Source organism: Haemaphysalis longicornis, unplaced genomic scaffold (genome assembly GCF_048455015.1).
Source record: "Haemaphysalis longicornis isolate Haplotype H1 unplaced genomic scaffold, Haemaphysalis longicornis Haplotype H1 scaffold_4, whole genome shotgun sequence".
NCBI lineage: Eukaryota > Metazoa > Arthropoda > Arachnida > Ixodida > Ixodidae > Haemaphysalis > Haemaphysalis longicornis.
Window position 1 is genome coordinate 48,690,937 of NW_027526361.1, and position 10,501 is coordinate 48,701,437.

Sequence of the window (10,501 nt, forward strand, 5' to 3'; positions counted from 1 at the left end):
CTACGTATAAGGGGAGTAACGGCTGGAAGCGCTGATTGGTTGCCAGAAATCGTCGCTCGAAACTTTTTTTCCCCCCCAAAACCGGAAATGACGCCACGATGTGTCTCCCTAGGATATCTGGGGATCTGAAAAGGCCCCTAGTTACCTGCCGGCCTGGACGACGGCGTCGGCGGCGTTGGTGGCTCATTTCGGCACGGATGCTCGTGCCGCGCGGTTGCGGCGCATCGCTAGCTCCTCGTGGCGCGCGGTTGCGGCGCATCGCTGGCTCCTTTTTTTTTGGCGCGTTCAGGGATTTTGGCGCGCCCACGGAAAAATTTTGTCGTCGCCGTCGGATCGTGCAGAAAATGCTCATCAATTTCAAGGTATGTATACTTGTCGGAGAAAACCTTTTTTGCTCATTTCCGACATTTTTTTTCTTTTTCAGCTGCATCGGAACGTGAAATCCATTGTTCACGGATTTTGGCGCGTCCACGGAAAAATTTTGTCGTCGCCGTCGGATCGTGCAGAAAATGCTCATCAATTTCAAGGTATGTATACTTGTCGGAGAAAACCTTTTTTGCTCATTTTCGACATTTTTTTTCTTTTTCAGCTGCATCGGAACGTGAAATCCATTGTTCACGGATTTTGGCGCGTCCACGGAAAAATTTTGTCGTCGCCGTCGGATCGTGCAGAAAATGCTCATCAATTTCAAGGTATGTATACTTGTCGGAGAAAACCTTTTTTGCTCATTTTCGACATTTTTTTTCTTTTTCAGCTGCATCGGAACGTGAAATCCATTGTTCACGGATTTTGGCGCGTCCACGGAAAAAATTTGTCGTCGCCGTCGGATCGTGCAGAAAATGCTCATCAATTTCAAGGTATGTATACTTGTCGGAGAAAACGTTTTTTTGCTCATTTTCGACATTTTTTTTTTTTTCAGCTGCATCGGAACGTGAAATCCATTGTTCACGGATTTTGGCGCGTTCACGGAAAAATTTTGTCGTCGCCGTCGGAATGAAATTACGATCCTGCAGAAAATGCTCATCAATTTCAAGGTATGCGTCCACGGAAAAATTTTGTCGTCGCTCGTCGCCGTCGGAATGAAATTCGCGGTTGCGGCGCATCGCTGGCTCCTTTTTTTGGCGCGTCCACGGAAAAATTTTGTCGTCACCGTCGAAATGAAATCATAATCCTTTTAATCCTTTTTTTCAGCTGCATCGGAACGTGAAATCCATTGTGGCATTGTCGTCGCCCGGCCCGTCGGATTGAAATTAAGATCCTGCAGAAAATGCTCATCAATTTCAAGGTGTGTATACTTGTCGGAGAAAATCTTTTATAATCTGCGAGGCTCATTTTCGGCGTTTATTCTTTTTCAGCTGCATCGGAACGTGAAATCGATTGTGGCAATCTAAATTATGACCCTGCAAAAAATGTGCCCCAGCAATTTCAAGGTATGTAAACTTGCAGAAAATAAAATAGATTGTGTGGTTACGGTACTTCTAGTTTTTGTTTTTTGGTCTTGTCGAGGTGCCGCGCGCAATTCCTTTTCGTCGGAGGGCACCCGGGCCCCAGGCGACCGCAAAGCATGCCAGCGATTGTGGGTGAAGTTGATCGCAGTGATTCTTGTTTCGTTCTCTAGCTCTCCAAGGAGCTCCGAAATCCGTCGGAGGGCACCCAGGCGACCGCAAGATATGAACCTAGGTGAAGCACACTCGAGGTGCCGCATGTTGCTGGCGTTGGACGACGGCGTTCCTTTGGCGTGCACCGAGGCGAACGATATAATGTACCGCAAGATCCCAAAAATCTGACGCTGACATCCGTCAACGCGGCGTCGCTGAGGCAGAGACCAAGACGTCTGTTGAATTGCTTGTGTTGATTTGTGCACGTCAGCTGAATAAAAGCGTGGGTAGGAATTTTTCTCCACTGCTGTATTGCTTACTACTGTGTGCGCTTTGGAACAATAAATCTGGCAGCAATGATTCACCTGTGGCCTTTTCTTACTGAAATTAAGAGTAGTACGTTGCTGGCTAAACTTGCACCTGGAGCCCAGAAAAATTTCCCACCACCCTCACAGGTACGACAAAATACAAGCACACATGCCACGTGCGACGAGAAATGAAGTTGCGAGATGACAGCTGACGTGTGTTATTTATGAATAATTAACAATATACCGGAAAAGGAATGAACAAGGTAACAAGCCCTGTTCTTAAATAAGCCTGATTTAGAGCACCCCAGAAGCCAACTGCATATCACGAACACCGGATTTTTGTGATTAATCGTAATTTTTTTTATCAAGGTGAGCATCTTGAAAATAAAACGTACAAAGTGGCGGCACAAAACAGGTTTTCTGGGGAAAAGGTTTGATGCTCTGGATAAATGAATAACGGCAACAGGCATCTAAAAGCTGTTTTATAGCTGTTTGGTGGTATTGACCACAAAGAGATCGCCTGCCAGTACCACTAGATTACTACCGGTAATTGTTTGTTTGATAGCAATTAAAAGTGGCATGATTAGAGTTTTAACTTTGGACGCGCCAAATCTGCAAACGTAATAGACAAGAAACTTGCCGTGACATCTAAAATAAAAAAGAAAGAAACAAAAGAGCGAAAGGCTACTGTTTCAAATGAAGCAATTGAATAAACCATGGTTTGTTGAATGAAAGCCAAAATGGACCTGTTTGTTCTCGGCGTCTTTTTATTCCTGATTTTTTTTGTGAGAACGTCAAAATTTATCTTCGTGTAATTTCTCTTTATTGACGATATTGTCAAGCTAGACAACCTATCGTTGCCAGTATTTGATCTCAGAGAAGTCTTTTATGGGAGAATCTTCATATGACGCCACCGACAGAAACGGTCAAACCAATTGAGAAATAACGCTTAATTTGCTAAAAAAAATTAATTTAGCGACAAAGTAGTTCAGCCTCCAGATTTTGTTACGTAATGCATTCCAGTGACTTTAGGTAATCTCCGTAGTCGCAAAATCTCGAACACGATATCCTCCCCTCAACTCGCCGTGCACGAATCTTGTCCGCGGTCATCAAGCCTTTCTTGATGACCGTGGGCGGAAAAGTCAACTTCGATGACACGCGCTCGCGCTTGGGCTGGCGCTTCGTCGTCTTCTGCAAGTTCCAACACGGGAAGAATTATCCTTACCTTTTTTTCATGCCTCAATAATATTTTATTTTAAACAACGCAGTTGTCAAAAAAAACATTATTTTTTCATGTGTTTGGGAAGTTGTCGGCAAACGTTGTGGTATCTCTTTTCTGCGTGTTTTGTACGCTGGCCACTAGCTGAATGCGTCTGAATTAAAAAGAAAGTTAATTATTTTTTTATTCTTACTATCGATCACCGATTCGCTGAGGAGATGGCCGGTTCATCAAACAGCGTATTCTGTTAACTGTTTTTACAGGCGCTTTATTTACCTTTTCGTAGACCTAAACCGCATGTTTCCGTTTCATAATGTTTTTTTTTTTTTTCTTGTCAACCTGAACTGCGCGAGTGTCTTGTACCGGTGAATGCATCCGCTTAATTTTTTTTTTTTTTTTTCTGTTCGTACTTCGCGTTTTTTGAGGAGGTCTTTCTTTTGGTGTTTCGTTTCTTGCTTTTTTTTTTTTTGTACCGCCTCTTTTCCATGTATCCCAAATGTTGTTCACCAGCTTTTGGTTTTCGCTACCCAGATACCCACCTTATGTATCTGAGGCTCTGTGTTCTCAGCAAAAACGCGAACTGCAAGTTAGCATTTCCCCCTCCAGCAAGTAAACAATTATGCATTCCTCTTTTTTTATTTGCTGCTCTCCTCGTTGTTTGATGTGGTTAGCGAACGCTGGAACATGTACGCAACGAATTTGGCCAACACCTTAGCTGACCTAGGACCTTCAGGCTTCCAGGAATGGTTAAGACAGATAAGAAACGAAGATAACCTCTTATGCGGACAATGTCCAGTCAAAACGAAACTGGAGCAGATAGAGTGAGAATTTTTTTCTTGCCAGAGTTTTAGTCGCATATCCGATGTGCACATGGCAAAACCTACTCCCGGTTGCAAGGGGTAGGTCTTTTCGATACAGGGCGTTTCTGGACACGGGCGTTTCGGTACTGGACATTTCCGTGCAGGGCGGTTCGGTACAGGTTGGTTCGGTGCAATAACGAATTCGGGCGAGTGTTTGAGGCAGCAAAATTCACGCGGATTATTAACATCGGAGTTGCAAGCACGCAAATCGAACCTGTTTATTACAACTGTTGTTGCTCGCATTTGTGCGTTATTTTAGGACAGTAAAAATTTATGCGGCCTTGCCAAAAAATTGCTATCTATTTTTTTTTTCTTGAACCAGAATTTTATATAAGCAAAACCTTTTTCAAACTACTCAATCTGTAAACACACCTCATATTTCTCAATATTGTTGAGAAAAAAGAAAGTATTAGTTATATTTGAGACAATACATCAACACATAACTGGTAGTGGGAGTGTCCTTTTAATTGAACATAGATGTTCAAGCTCAAGTTTATTTCATCTTTTCGTACAACATAAGCGAGTACAGAAACAAAAGAGGTCTAGAAGTTTAGAACTGTTGGGGAGCGCTCGTAACAACAGCCAGAAAATGTATTGCTTCTTCATTACTTCGTTTCTTTAGCGACCCACCATCACCAGTATTTTATAAAATAGATCAGCGGCAGTATCATCATGTCTTTTCTCTCGTTTTTTTTATCAAAATTCAGCGACGGTAACTATTTTTTTTCACTTTCCAGGAACTACAATAACAGCTGCGTAATTAAGCGCCACCGCAGGGGCAAATGAACCTGTGTCTTTCTAACGTAATGGCGAAGATCTTGCAATACTTTGGCATTCTGTATTTGTGGGCGCTGCACACACCGCGTCATTATCAATGCATTACTGAAGGCACCTGTTGTACCTTGTCGCACGCTTCCGTCCCAGCCTTATCGTCGTTATCGGTTACTATGCTGGGTTTACTGTGTTTGTGAATTGGAAGAGCTGGAAAGGCCCTTGCATAATATTCCAAGCTGCCTGCAATTTTTCTGCTACATGCATATATATATATTTTTTGCAACGACTGTTCCCACGTGATTTTCAGCGTTCTGCCGGGAATTATACTTACCATAATTTGGTGGGGTTTTATGCATATATCAGAGATCAATTGCACCTGCAGCTCTCCATTTTTAGAGACGATAGTCCTTCTTGGACTCAATAAATGCGGGAATTTTGGTACGTCTGTCCCTCGATTGAGCCGCCCGGCTAAAGTTAAAGCAGATGTTGAACAGTACGTTTATATGTATACCCACAGCCATTTATAAACATCTAAGTAGGGTGGCAATGTCAATGCTTGTCAGTATTGTTGAGCCAAAACAAAACATTACTCATATTTGAGGCAAAGCATCAATGCATAACAAATATTTGCATTGTTCCGTTATTGAAAATACATACATGTTTGGTTTTATGAAGAATACGCCCAGGAAACCACAAAAGCGGTCGCCCGCGGAACCACTAGCGGCATTCCAAGTCAAATGGCAACAGCAACGAAAGATTTTTAACCGCACACAATCACTCATCAAAATGAAGTACGAGATTTCGGCGCACGTTAAAGGTCCTCAGGCGGTCAAAATTAATCCGGAGCCCTCCACTACGGCGCGTCTCAGCATATGCGTTGCGTCGGCGCGTTAAACACTGCAGTCGAGCATGGAACCTACACGTCGATGACCCGTACTAAATCCGGGCTCATTGCTAGGTCCTGAGGCACATGTGGCCGCATGGCAGGCCAGTGACTGTCCAACATGCCTAGAAAAAAGCTATCCTGAGAGTCATAAGCGACTGCATTTCTATGGATTAACTGAGGAGAACACGGAAGCAAGCAACACAGCAGTTCCGGAAGTAGAACGAACGCCCACCCATCGTGACAAAAATTTCCCCAAGACGCGCATGCAGGAAATTGTGGAAAATCTCATTTGCAACAATTTGTAAACCCTTTCTATATGTAGCCCGTCTGCGTGCTCACTTCAGTTAAAAAATTCGAAATGCTTATTGTGTACGTCGTTAATTTTTACCCTGTTCTTTCCCCCGTTAACTTGCAAATATGTTTGCAAATATGTTTTCAAAAAGGCCCGTTCTTCCTCCACGAGAATATCCTAGACGTGTCCGTAAAAAAAAAAAAAAAAAAAAAAGACTGGAGGAAACAGTGTTCGCTAATTCTTTTTAGCATGACAGCCCAGCCTACGTAATACCAGAGCCCCCGTAATACTCTTCATAAGATTTGCTGCATTTTGGGGGGCTACCGTATGCTTGTTATGTTTTGGATATTGAGAGTGTGCATGTAATTTATGTAATTTTTATTGTATGTAATTAAAAAAATACATAAAGAAGGCGTTAGACCATCGTAAACACCAGTCAATTGTCTTATCTGACTTGCATGCTACAAAAAAAGGCGAATATAAATAAACAACCTGTCGTAAATGAAAGAAAAAAACGTGTGCTAAAGAATTCAATCAGTTGGCTGCATAACAGGTGTCCCCAAGACAAGATGTTAAACAAAAATATATAAATATTGAATTTTTTAAATTACCTGGCAAAGATCAAACATGGCATCACTGAAAAAATAAAAGTACTGCTCCAGATTGTTGTCCACACCCACGTTAAGCGAAATAAAAATATAACGGCTGTCTCAAACAGGGAATCACCGGATATATCGGTCGCCTAAAAGTTTGCGCACCGTACACCGAACTGTCTGTGCACCGAAACACCCGATCACCAAAGATTCCGCACCGAAACGTCCTTTACCGAAATGTCCTGCACCGAAATGTCCTAGACCTCTCTTCGTCAGCCTTTCTATAATGATTTGAAGCTGTTTAACGAGAACTGCCATTCGAAGTCACCTGAAAAATTCGGATTATTCAAGCTTAAATACCTTTACTCTCTTCGTAGTATTAAATAACTTCGGTCTTTGTTGAATGTGTCCACGATCTATTTTAAAATGTAAGGACGTTATGCTCGGAAACAGTTCCTGGTCGAGGTACGGATTAACTTAAAACCCCTAGGTAGTCCGGACAGTTCATCTAAAGCCGTTGTAAAGAAAAAATTCAAAAGTGTCGTGAACTGGGCCAGTTGGTACATATTCATATTGGTGAAACAGCGCGCAAAAAACAAGGACAAAAGGAAGAGGACAACAACACGAGCGCTGACTAACAACTGAAATATTTATTACACCGTGAAAAAGTCTACAAGAGCGTGCGTGATCATAACAATCTTGACGTATGTATCACATGTGCGCAGAACAGCCACTCGTTCAACAACTGTCCAGATAGGCTACTTCGCAATCCAGTAGCGATATGGACGGGCAACTAACACAGTCATCTGAATAATTTTTAACATAAAAGGCTTCAGCTATCTCTCTTGTTCTCCTATATTTGTGAGTCATTAAAGCAGTAGTAGCATTAAACAAGGGATAGCATCCGCAACTCTTACACTGCGATGACAAATGTGACGTGGGCGTGCCCTTGAGGGAGTTTCGATGTTCGCGCAAACGCTCATTCAGGCATCGCCCCGTTCGCCCGTTGTACTTTCTTTTGCACTTCAAAGGAATGCAGTACACGACCGCGAACATCGAAATTCCCTCAAGGGCACGCCCACGTCACATTTATCAGTTGCGGATGCTATCCCTTGTTTAATGCTACTACTGCTTTAATGACTCGCAAAGATAGGAGAACAAGGGAGATAGCTGAAGCCTTTTATGTGAAAAATTATTCAGATGACTGTATTAGTTGCCCGTCCATATCGCTACTGGATTGCGAAGTAGCCTATCTGGACAGTTGTTGAATGAGTGGCTGTTCTGTGCACATGTGAGACATACGTCAAGATTGTTATGATCACGCACGCTCTTGTATACGTTTTCACTGTGTAATAAATATTTAAGTTGTTAGTCAGCGCTCGTGTCGTTGTCCTCTTCCTTTTGTCCTTGTTTTTTGCGCGCTGTTTCACCACTATGAATATGTATAGAAAAAGCTTCTCCCATACTTTTATGTTAATAAAATTTGCAATAAGGTTTCTTTTTTTTCACCCTGCAATAGCATGTTTCTGTAAAGGGAAAGCTTGTCTACCCAGCGAGTTTGTTTATTTCACAAAATGTCTGGTAGCAATTTATTTTTCCTCCACGCGTTTTATGTTTCTCTGATGAGCAAAGCTTGCTTAGACAACTTTTTTTCACATTCTTCAATCCTCTTGCTTGCATCCCCTCTCCCCACCGTACAGCACACGCCCTATCCTTGCTCGAATAAAAACATCTATCAGTCAATAATGCTCATGGCGCCGGTGACACCTTTAGAGCGAGTCCTTTTCCGTTCAAGTCATTCCTGTGACTGCCCCATATTACTGCTTCGCAAATTGTCCTATTCATTGATGGATTGATTGATTGTAGGGTTTAACGCGCCGACGCAACGCAGGCGATGAGGTGCGCCGTGCCGGGCTCCGGATTAATTTTGACCACCTGGGGATCTTTAACGTGCGCTGAAATCTCGTACACACGGGCGTTTTTGCTTTTCGCCACCATCAGAAAAGCGGCCGCTGCGGCCGGGAATCGAACCCGTGACCTCGTGCTCAGCAGCGCAACGCATTAGCCACTGAGCCACCGCGGCGGGGTTCACAAATTATCCGCATACGGTCTATCCAGCGAGTTTTCATTGGTTCGGCAGTTATTTAAAAGGCAGGTTCAATTGTGTCTGTTATGAAGGCGTCACCTCCCGGCCTTTGGCGATGATATCAGCGGTACCTCAAGGTTTGACACTGGGCCCTCTATTCTTTAAAATTTTTGTTAATGACATCCACCCTGCAATTAGGCACTGTACGCTCTCTCAGTATGCCTCTGATATGAAGCTCTATCGCGCTGTTTCTTCACTGTACGATCACGTCCTGCTGCAAAATAACATCAACGCAGTTTGGGCATGGTGCGACAGCAACTATTTGAAGCTCAATCTCTCCAAAACTATCTTGATAACGTATACTCGCAAGACTGCCCCGCTCATTTTCCCACACTCCCTGCTTGGTGTACCCGCAAGACGCGTTACTTTAGTGCGTGATTTGGGTGTAATATTGGACGCAAAACTACTTTTCAACCCATACGTGAACCACCTGACCAACGCCTGTGTCTGAACTCTTGGCGTAATTTCCCAGGCCACCAGTGAATTCACCGACCGTTCATGCTTTGTCTCCCTCTACCGCACCATAATTTTACCGAAGCTCGACTTACCAGTGCCATTTGGAATTGTCTAAGCCCTTCGTCGTCTCTTCATCTAGAGAGGATTCAGAAGCGCTTCACTAAAACCGTATTTTACCTTTACTCACCAGTGAGTTATTATCTGCACGGGGGGCTTCTCAAGCTCCTGAATCTTGATGAGCTACGTATTAGGCGTTCCAGGCGTGACCCAGTTTTTCTTTTTGACTGCATTCATTCCAAGTTTGACTGCCCTTGCCTTGTAAGCCCTGTTCACCTGCGAGTTCCAAGCCGACCACTGCGGCTGCACGGCTGCTTTCATGTTGACAGAGCACTGAGCCAGGCGCCAGCTGGCCGATGCCAACATGCCTGTAACAGTCTGTTTTTATCTTGCATCGAAAGTTTTTGCAATGACATGGGTCTTCTTAAACCGTCCTTGAAAACTCGACTTTTTGAATGCACTAGGGACGTCGCACATGCACTTCTCCCTCTGTTCTTCTGTTTCTGCGCCAAGTGAAAAAGAAGAAACATTACTGCATACTCTCCCTACGACCTCCGAGCTCTTGTTGTTCAGAAAATGTTTTGCCTTCCTTGATCACTAGCCTGTCTGATATATATCTACACATTTATTTTTACCCTTTTTGAATTACTATTTCCCTTCCTATATGTTGTCTTTTGTATGCCTTTTATTCATGTACACAGTGCATTCCTCGGGGAGGCCCTTGCGGTGTTGTCGAGAACTTTAACTAAATAAATAAATAAATAAATAAGTAAATAAATAAATAAATAAATAAATAAATAAATAAATAAATAAATAAATAAATAAATACGACTTTAATAACCTAAGTGGGGGCGGGTGAAGAGGGAAGGTAAATAAATAAATAAAAATTGCGGCATTGCATCCTTAATGTTGCAATGGTGTGGTATGATCTGTTATTACTCCGCCTTTCTTTCGATACAATTGTTGGTAATATTTCGTCCCTTCTGCTTTTTACCTGCACGGCACTCTGACACCTGTGTTTCCATTTTTAGCGCGGCTTAAGATGAAGGAAAGACAGGGACGCCTTATCAGTGAAAGCGATCCCCCTTACCAGTATAGCAGGGGAGCACTCATTGTACATCCCCGCGCACGCATTGTAACATTCTGCACGCCGTGGCAGCCACTGCCCCTTTGTTCGTCTTGGGGGCAACAAAAGCCGACCTAACCTTCGTTTTCGCTGAGGAGAGGGAGAAAGTCGAGAGGGGACAGGAGAGGGGGCAACTGCTGACATGTGCATATGAGAAGAGGGATTTTGAGCACGAGGTGAAATAAC

General features: G+C 43.3%; 1 long non-coding RNA gene across 1 annotated transcript; it reads left to right on the forward strand.

The window, feature by feature from the left end:
* The first annotated feature begins 125 nt into the window (after positions 1-125).
* On the forward strand, positions 126-1,962 carry LOC144178662 (uncharacterized). Its single transcript, XR_013324041.1, has 8 exons — positions 126-362; positions 425-527; positions 590-692; positions 755-857; positions 920-1,034; positions 1,192-1,285; positions 1,356-1,430; positions 1,619-1,962. It is a non-coding gene; the product is annotated as an uncharacterized LOC144178662 (long non-coding RNA).
* Positions 1,963-10,501: the final 8,539 nt, after the last annotated feature.